We start from the raw sequence: 10,683 nt of genomic DNA, 5'->3' as shown, positions 1-10,683 counted from the left end.
CTATCCCAACCACCCTCAATAAAAGCTAGAGTAATATTCCCAAACAACACTCCAACATCACTTTGCTAGATCTAACATGGTATACAATAGCATCAATCTTTGTTAAGATATATTTTCCATGTTCTTCAAAGCGTTCAAGCATCTGTTTTGTTAGGGAAAAAAAATGCATATCATTCGTCCAATTTTAACCTATTCTTCCTTATTATCTTGTTCATTTCTCGCACTTAATGTATGATATATAGTTACTACAATTTGCAGTGTAATTAAAGTGAAAAAAAACAAAGAGAATGACTACATCAAAATTCAAGACAATTTGTATTTTTTTGTGGTAGTAGCCTAGGAAAGAAAAAGAAATACCAAGATGATGCCATTAATCTTAACAAAGAACTGGTTTGCCTTCTTCTTTTACTTTATTTAAGTTTTTCTTTGCATCAATCTCTCTTCCTTGCTGTCTTTCTCCTCTGTTATTGTTTTGAAAAATAAATTTGTAAATAAAAATATTAAAAATAAATTGACGAATATTTGCCCTTCAGATAATGAGAAACATTGATTTGGTATATGGAGGAGGTAATATCGGATTAATCGGCTTGATATCGCAAACTGTCTTGGATGGTGGAAGGCATGTGCTTGGGTATGGTTTACATTCATTGTATTAAAAAAAAAAAATCATAGTCCATTTAGTTAATAAAAAACTTCTAAACATATTAACCAATTCTTTTATCCATCTACTCAGAGTTATTCCCAAAGCTTTAATGGATAAAGAGGTATGGAATAATTTTAAACAAAAAAAAAAAAACTACAATCAATACATTATGTGTTTTTTTTATATGTTGTTTTTTATAGCAGATCATTGGTGTCATTATAGGAGAAATAAAACCAGTTGAAAATATGCACAAGAGGAAAGCAGAGATGAGCCTACATACTGATGCCTTTATTGCTATGCCTAGTTAGTGTATAGCCTGTACTACCTACCAATCAATATTGAACATAAATCAACCTTTTTCCCTAATTTGGATCACAAAAAATGAAAAAAAAAGTTGTTCACTATGCAATGCTTCATTTTGTTATTACTCTTGGATAACTATTATGGTTTTTTTTAAATAAATAACTAAAAGTAAAAAAAAAAAACATCTATGTTGAGTTTAATTATTATGCAGGAGGTTATGGGACTCTTGAGGAATTTTTTGAAGTACTTAGCTGGGCACAATTATGGATACATGGCAAGCCTGTATTTTGATTCAAATTATACATTACACAATGAAAATTACAAAAAAAAAAAATGAATAAATTATTCTTTGTTTCAGATCGGATTGCTGAACATTGATGGATACTACAACTCATTACTGTCCTTCATTGAGCAAGCTGTAGGGGAAGGTTTCATAAAATAAAATGCACAACATATCTTTGTCTTTGATTCAAATGCAAAGGAGCTAATTGAGAAACTCGAGGTAATGTTTACAATTTTTTTGAAATTTTTTTTACTAATTATTAGTTTCTTGATAATTGTTGCTAATGTGTTAAAAATTCTACTAGAATAACAGGACTACTACCTATGTTATGAAGAAGTGTCATCAAAACTAATTGAAACTCTGAGCAACTCAAACACTCCCAAAGAAGTGTAATTTCTACTTAAGATATCGTTTGTGTTTTTTTCCTTAATATATATTACCATATATAATAACAAATAATACATATTTTAGAAGAAACACACATATGCATGTATTTGAAACAACACAATATATCAAATAATAATTAATAATTTGAAAAGCTCCAACATTCCATATATTACAATATATAGTATTATATATTATATATAATAATTATTTCTGTATTGAACATTTCTATATATATATATATATATATATATATAATTTTAAACATTTAATTTTTCCAAAACAATACCAATAGTACTCCAAACATATACATGCTATACAGTTTTACAATTATATAAGATATACAGACAGTAAGAAGGCAGTTATGATTGGTTTTCCCCATATATATATATATATTGGTATTTGTTTATTATTTACTTTAATATATTTTTCCTCCTTTTAAAGATAATATATATAGAAATTGTTTAGGGAAAAAATACAAAAAGAAAGAGAGAGTGTAAAAGCAAGAGAACGAAGGGTGTTAAGGTTGCTTTTATCCATATGTATTGCTATTTTTTAAAAAAAAAATTATATAGAGTTTATTTTTTTTAGCTGAAAGAGTTTGATAAAGCACATGTTCGATATTATAAATGATTATCAAATAACAACTTCACATGACTTAATTAAAAAAAATAAAAAAATATTAACAAATACATTATTCTTTTACTGGTTGACTTATCAAAGAATAATGCCGAAAAAACTCTCAAATCCAATTTATCTCTCAAAAACACATCATTAATAACTCTGATCGACCCCAACCTTCATGTTTCCATGGATAATGATGTTGAACACAACTATTTCTGATGGACATCCATAATGCCAACCATGAATGAAGTGAAGCTATTCCATTTTGTACCCTTTTATTTTACTATTTTGAGTGGACAAGGAGATTTTTTTTTTTTTTTGAATGAGGAGAGCTATGCCAACTAGCAAAGCTCATAAGAAAACAAAAAACAAAAAGGCAAAAGCTCTAGCACTTCAAGTCACTCTCATAGGCAGCCTCCACCGGCCAGTTTGGCACCTTAAGGTCCCTATGAAAGAGGATGACATCCGGGTTTCTTATCGCAAACTTTGCAATTTTATCAGCAACAACGTTCAGCTCCCGTGGAATGCATTGCAAACTGACATTGAAACAATGCCTGATTAGTTGGCGGATCTCCAAAATCTGCTCCTTGGCTCTCCAGGCCACCTTCGATTCATTCTTTTGAATCCAGAGTGGACAATGAGGAATTTGAACAACTTTTTCCTATGTTTAATGTATGCATAAATGCTTACGAAGTAGATTTTTTTCCCCAAAAACTTACTACAACACTTCCAATAAACAACAAATATCAACAAATAAAATATTTATTACATTTAGAGTTTTTTTTTTCAAAACAAAAACGAAAAATGTGAATATATAAATAACAGATAAATTTATAAAAGGAAAAAATGACTTTATATATAACCCCGTAGCATCAGCACGGGTCTCCCACAATAGTATAAATAGTTGTTTAAAAAATTTTAATGCCTCATTATGTGAAAGTGACTTTTGAATAAATATTAAAAATATTTCTTTATATTGGTGACCCTTAAATTTCATTTTTTATTTTATACTTATATAAAATTGATAAATTATTATATATTATAAAAAACAAGCAAACATTTATAACTTTGGGTTTCTAAATATTAACTACTACAATAGCCAAGTAATGGGTAAATTTTTAATAGGTCACTAAACTTTGGCTCATTTTTTACTTTGATCATCGAACTTCAATTTATATCAATTTAGTCATTCTACTTTAATTTGATTTCACTGGGTAATAAATCAAGAGATTTCGGCTCCCATATAAGTAATACGGTTCTTTTTTAATAACATGTACACCTCCAATAGACTTAATAATGTGTCATGGGGAGGACTGACTCGAATTTTCAAACAATCATGTAATCAATTGGGGTTAAAATCTTTGATTTATTGCTCGGTGAAATCAAATTAAAGTTGAGTGACCAAATTGATGTAAATTGAAGTTCGGTGATCAAAGTGAAAATTAGCCAAAGTTTAGCGACTTAGTAAAAAATTATCCGCCGAGTAATTAAAACATTTAAGTCCTAAACTAGAGGTTGAGGGTTGACTCCTAATGTATAAATGAGGTGTATAGGGTGTATGTGTGGTGGGTTGTGCACATTGTCACAAAAATAAAATAAAATAAAATAAAATAAAATCTGATGAATCTAAAACCTGAAATATATCTATTTCATTTTAAATATATGAGTAATGATATTTTTACACAACAAGTTTTCTGATAGCTCCCGAATGACATGGATGCAAAATTAGCACCTACATCAGTATTCATATCGTTCTTTTTCTCTCCTACTTTTTTTTAATAAAAAAACTTAATTTATATACATCATTTAAACAATAAATTGTAAACAATAGAGTTTAATAATTTAATATTAAGAGTTTAGTTTATTAGAATTTTGATTATAGGATTTTATAATATTTGGGTCCAAAATTTCAAAATTTTATAATGTTTTATAGTTTTTAAAATCTAAAAATTTATATGGTTTAAATTTAAATTTTATAAAAAAATAATATTAATAATAAAATAAATAACAACTTGATATTAGATTTGTCACGCCCTGAATCCGGTTCACCGGACTCGATGTGTCGACAAACGACCGCATACCCACAAGGCAGAGACCAAGTTGCCACACAAGGCCTCAACATCTGTCATGGACCAAGGAAACTAAAAGTGCAAGATTCAAAGCTTTAAACAAATTACAAGTTCCAGGTTCACAATAGAAGAACTATTTATATGATAACCAACTGGTGTTTGCTCGATGATCCCTGCTAAGCTATCCACCGCACACTTACTCATGATTTGAAAAGAATAAAACAACTATTTATAAGCTTGATAGCCCAATAAGCAACCACTAAAAACAACAAAAATATATGGATCACAAAAACTCAATAATTTCAAAAACATACTTAAGTGTGATGTTGTACAATAAATATCAGAAATAAAACCTAAAATTTAGAGTATTTCAAACAAACATAATTTTTTAAATGACGAGTATATATGTCCTCCAAATAACTAATGCCAAAAACAAAACAACGGAATTCATATATTTTAACTTGGTGACCTGAGTCAGATTTTCAGAGTTCATTTATTTATCCTCAGTAACCCGAGCCAAATTATCAGAGGGCATTATTCTCCACTAATGCAATGGTGCAAAACTATAGTTTTTTATCAAAGTCAGAGGTTCATGTCGCAATGGTCAGTATTTAACCCCCAATGACAAGGTTATTGCAACTTATTTTGGGGAGTACAAGTTACTATATCAAAATATGTAAGGTCCAAAATCATTATCAATGCAGAAATAGTAAAATTCGGTGATCCCGTTTTTCTAATGAATATAATTCCAATTATTTCAAAATAAGATAATGGTAATATGTGACAAGAATAATTAAAATTTAATCAAGCATGTGACAACAATAATTAAAATATAAGTAATCAATAACTAAATGCATAATTAAGATTATAAATCATGATTTATGCAAACCATTCAATACTTAAGTAACAACTACTTCTAGAAGTTCATAAGTAAAAACAAATTAATAATATAATATACATAAGTACAGTGGCTGCCAAACTAAATATATAATCTAAAATTAAGTAAAGTAGCAAAATCAAATGATTAATTAAATTATTAAATAGATAAAATTTATAAGTTCTGAAATGAATGATAGGCATATTATTTAAAACCCAAAACATTTAAATATTATATCACAAATGGTTTTAAATAGTAAAACCCAAAATAATTAAATAATTATGTAAATCATTACCGCTAACCAGAATTTTATAATATATACATGTTTATATATGGTTTACTTACTTGTCTAACGCCTAAAACCTCTAAATTCATTCCGAAATTAGGTTTTGATGGAATGCTCTATATTTGAGAGCACATTCCAAAGGTATTAATAAGAATGATCCACACAAGCCTAGAAATTAAACCAAATTAATCTCGCTCACTAAACGACTACCTACTATATACTAACTGTTGTACACAATTATAACAAAGTTAAACTAAGGAACTTTGGCATGAATAGGCCAGGCATACTGTAATGCATTAGAGCAATAACAAAAGAAATTAACTGTAATTCCTTGGTATAATAATCCAAAACTAATTAATGCTATCCAGCCTATTGACATGGCACAAAGGCATTCAATTGAAACTAACTGCTAATTAAACTGAACTTTTTAATCTATGCTATTCCATGATCATAATAACCACATTTGACAAGAATAACAAAAGTATATGATTTTAATAAATATGCATCAATTATGTGTGATGCTTGAAACAAAGTTATTGAATCTGACAAGCATTTACATGAAAAATGCAAGAATACAAACAAAAACCATAACTTCAATAAGAAAAAGTAGCTCAGTAGACAGAAAGGATGAGCCTAAAATTAAATGGACATGACAAGATAAGCAAAAGATTTTCAAAGCCTAACAAAGGAATTCTTGGAAAGTCCACAAGTGATGCAACGCCAATATAAGTGAGAAAATGACATATAATCAATAACTAAGATATTGTTAAACCACGTCCTTTTACTTTTTCGACACCTAAGACTGCACTATCAGTTTGCAATATCAAATTTAGGATCAATTAAGGATGGACAAGGAAGAGCGGTCACAATTAGATTAGATAATTTAATTGTAACCTAATTCAACATAGTACGGAATGATTCCTTGCCACGAGATAAAGATTGCAAAACAACAAGCTCTCAACATCAAACTCTTTCAACCAAAGCATGCAATTTAAATTAACATAAATTTGCGTACTTAAGAATGCACAAACAGAGACACCATACAAGGCATGGATCAAGAAAAATTAAATTTTATCTATTGGACTATAACCCATATCACCATAAACATAAGAGATCTAATCACAAAATTATTCACAAAATCGCAGGCCATACACACATGTCATTTCTCTCTCTTAGGAAGCAATTCGTGGAGAAAAAATCCAATGATGCGAACGAAGAAACTCCTCTCTTCCTTAATGCTGACGAGATCGGGAAACCATCGACAGGGTAACAGTTATAGGTGTTGTCAAAGCGAGATGCTTGTGGAACGTGGTTGGAAATTTGAATTAACAAGACAATAATTATTGAAACCGTTTTTTAAAATAGATGCTAAGGTTAATAAGATATATAACATACTAATTAAAATTATAAAATGTGTTGGGGGTCCACAATCAGCATCATTTGAAAGACCATTGGAAATTGTTATTAAGTAGACACAGCATCTCAAATAATATATTGAGTTATTCGGACCAATTTGTGTTTAAAGAGAAATGGGCAAACTTGGCATACCAGCACAGATCACTCATGTGTCTTATGAAATTTTAAAATAAAATTTTTTTCCCGTCAATTGTAGAAAAAAAAAATAATAATAAAATAAAATTAATAGGGTTGGAGATGCGGGGTATCGATCCCCGTACCTCTCGCATGCTAAGCGAGCGCTCTACCATCTGAGCTACATCCCCAACTATGATAGTAGTTGCAAAAAACAAAAATATATATATATATATAATTAACTTTATCTACAACAAAACTTTACTTACACACATACTACTTTATTATATAGAAATAACATTAATGCGGTGCTAAATTTAAATTTAAAAAATTTAAAAATATTAAACAATTCTTTTAATTCAAAAGTGAGATTATAATAACCAATATTTTAAAATAATAAAATATATATCTACATAATTAACAATTAACTCAACTAATTAAACACTAAATTAACAAATAGCACAATTAAAAAAAAATTTAAACAAATTCACATCTAATTCAATTATTATATACAACAATTATTCAATAAATAATCGATGCAACCTGTAATGATTATATATATATATATATATAAATAAAGAGTAGCCTTTTTTTTCATATGAATTATAGTTATTAATATTTTATATATATGATGGGCCAAGGGGGTGCTCAAGCACCACCTCCCCCTCTTCCCCTTGTAAATCTGGTAATGCTTATGTAGTATTTTTCACGCAATGTTTACTGAAGGTTCATACTATAGAGTATTCCTCATTTAGGGGCTGTTTGGTTACCTGCAACTAGCTGTAAGTAGCTGTAATGTAACTGGTTTTCACGTATAAAAAGTTTGTTTGGTTCTTTGTGAAATCGGTTTTCACGTATAACGAGTTTTTGCGTTTTGTGTACTTTTCTAGTATTTATTTACTACAAATTTTACTGTAAGTTGAAATCGCATGAAAAACATTTGAAATTTAAAAATCACCATTCTTCACTTTCCAAATTATGCATTAAAAAGAAAATGAAAAACTTACATGTAATCAATTGTTAATATAATTAAACTTATACTTATTTATATTTTTATTAAATTTATTTATTTTTATTTAAAAATAAACCAATTTGTATTTAATTTTTAATTAAAAACAATATTTTTTTATATAAAAAATTAAAAGAATTTTTATATTTTTTTAATTTAATAAAAACTATTATTAAGTTAATTAATTAATTAATTTACATTAGTGTTAAGAGTAGATGTGGAGAATTAAATTAATTATTTAGAGTTAGTGTTTCATTATTTATGTTTCTTATTATTATTTGGCTTAGTTATTTGAGTTTCTGATTATTATTTTTAAATGTAATAAATACTTTATTAAATCATTTAGTTAATTTAAAAATTAAATTAAATTAAATTAAATTAATTATTTTTAGTTTAAATTATTTTTAAATGCATTAAATAATTAATAATAATACAAGTATATTGAGGGGTAATCTCACCCTCTACTCTATACGTAGTCACATATCTTCTAACTTACATCAAACCAAACAAATTAAAAGTAATCGACGATTTTAAATTACGAAAGAACCAAAGCAGGGAATGATGTAAATGAAATGCGACGATTTTCACTTACTGTCTGTAATTTCACTTACATGTAATTTCACTTACAGACAACCAAACAGCCCTTAGTGTATATTGGGTTTTAGTGTGAGGTTTTTTGCGAAAGAAGTCCTATTCTCCACTACATGGCACAAAGATTTACCATTGTGGGATTATGATCCATAACATTTCAGTAAAACACTAACAAAACTCATATACGATAAATTTTTTTTATTGCTGTTGAAACAAACAGAAATTCAAATCCTATTGACATAGTAACTGGAAGTGGAAGAAAGAGTATTATACACGCATATTAATATCAATATGTATGTTTTCAGTGTGCGTTCGGATTGCAGAATGGGAATGAAATGCATAAGAATAGTAATGATAATGGGAAAGTAATATTAATGGAAATGAAAATTGTGTTTGGTTGGAATAAAATTTATTGGGAGTGGGAGAAAGGAAAAGATAAAATGTTGTAAAGTTAATATTTTGCTTTTAGTATAAATAAATAATATTGAAATATTATTTACGATACATTTTTAATTTGTGAAATACTTACATATCTTATTTATTTAAATTATTAGTGAATATTAATTAAATAATTTACTTTAATTATTATTAATTTTAATTTGTACAATTAGCTATTATATATAAATATTTAATGTATTATTTTTTTTTTAATAAAGAAAGGCTGACACTACTCCATTTCAAAATAATTTAGATATTGTTATTATTATTATTTATTTTAATGATTCTAATTAAATATTTATATCAAATAGTCTATATTATTATTATTATTATTATTTTTACAAAATTAAGAAGATGGTGGATATGTCAAATCTATTCTATTCCTCTCCATCAACCTATTATATTTTGGGGTAATGTAGATCATCATTCAATTCCAAAGACATGGGATTAGATTCCCATTCCTATGTAAACCAAATGGTTGTTAGCCTCAAGAATTGTGTCTATTCCCATTCCTTAATAATGATAATCCAAATGCACACTCATAAACATAAAAATTCATAAATTTCTCTTATTTTGTATTTTATAAATTATATTGATATGTATGTTTTATAAACAAAGAAATTCATAGATTTCTCTTATTTTATATTTTATAAATTGAGAATTTAATTGTTTTCATCGGTTGGCAAAGCAAAAAGTAATAATATTATCAACTAACTAAAAAAAATATTACTATTCAATTATTATATGGTAAATCTTTAGACAATAGTTAAGACATCATAAGGCCATCTCCAACCCAAAACTCTATATTTGGCGCTTCAGTACACAAAAATACAGATGCTATAATAATAATTTCTCCAACCATCATCTCTATTTTTAACTCTAAAATAGAATATTCTAAGAATATTCTTCTCACTTCACACTTTTATATTCATACTAGTAATAAATTTAATCATCTTTAATTTTTTCACTTTTAACCATTGTATACAAGCACAACAATAAAAAAATTTACAGACATTTTCAACAACCACATCCTTCTGGATCTAACATGTTTAGTGATATCTTTGGCAATATTGGTGAAAGTGGCGACAACATGCCAGATTATTAGACCCATCTACTTCAGCTTTCATTAGTTGTATTTTGTGTGTTGTGGTTTTTTTTTATTGCTATCGATGATAATCTATGTTATGACTATTTTCTATGTTTTTATTTTATTGTTCGTGTAATTTTTGTTAATTTTAATGAAGTTATATTTCGTGTATTATTTTCGTTAATTTTTTATTTTTTATTAATTGAAAAATACAAACTTAAATTATAAATTATTTAATTTAATTAAAATATAAATTAAAATATAAATTTTATAAAAAAGAAAAAATAAATAAAAAAAGATAAAAAAAATAAACTAACGAAAAATTAAAACTGAAAAACCGAAAAAGATAAAAAAAATAAATAATAAACTGAAAAAATAAAAAAATTAAACTGAAAAATAAAACTGAAAAAATAAAAAAAAAACAAAAAATAAAACTGAAAAAAAAGAAAAAAAAATCAAAATGGTAACTGAAAAAAATAAAAAAAATAAAAAAAAGCACTGCTACAGTGGTGCTACATGTTGTGCACCATTGTAGCATTCCACAAATCTGGCGTAGGAT

At 27.0% G+C, this 10,683-nt stretch overlaps 1 non-coding gene and 1 pseudogene across 1 annotated transcript; one reads left to right on the top strand and one right to left on the bottom strand.

Moving 5' to 3' along the window:
* Window positions 1-287: 287 nt before the first annotated feature.
* LOC120275621 lies at window positions 288-1,622 on the top strand (annotated as a pseudogene).
* Window positions 1,623-7,117: 5,495 nt separating this feature from the next.
* TRNAA-AGC lies at window positions 7,118-7,190 on the bottom strand. Its single transcript has one exon. It is a non-coding gene; the product is annotated as a tRNA-Ala (tRNA).
* Window positions 7,191-10,683: the final 3,493 nt, after the last annotated feature.

The sequence above is a fragment of the Dioscorea cayenensis genome, chromosome 14 (assembly GCF_009730915.1).
Source record: "Dioscorea cayenensis subsp. rotundata cultivar TDr96_F1 chromosome 14, TDr96_F1_v2_PseudoChromosome.rev07_lg8_w22 25.fasta, whole genome shotgun sequence".
NCBI lineage: Eukaryota > Viridiplantae > Streptophyta > Magnoliopsida > Dioscoreales > Dioscoreaceae > Dioscorea > Dioscorea cayenensis.
This window is presented reverse-complemented; position numbering and strand designations above follow the sequence as displayed.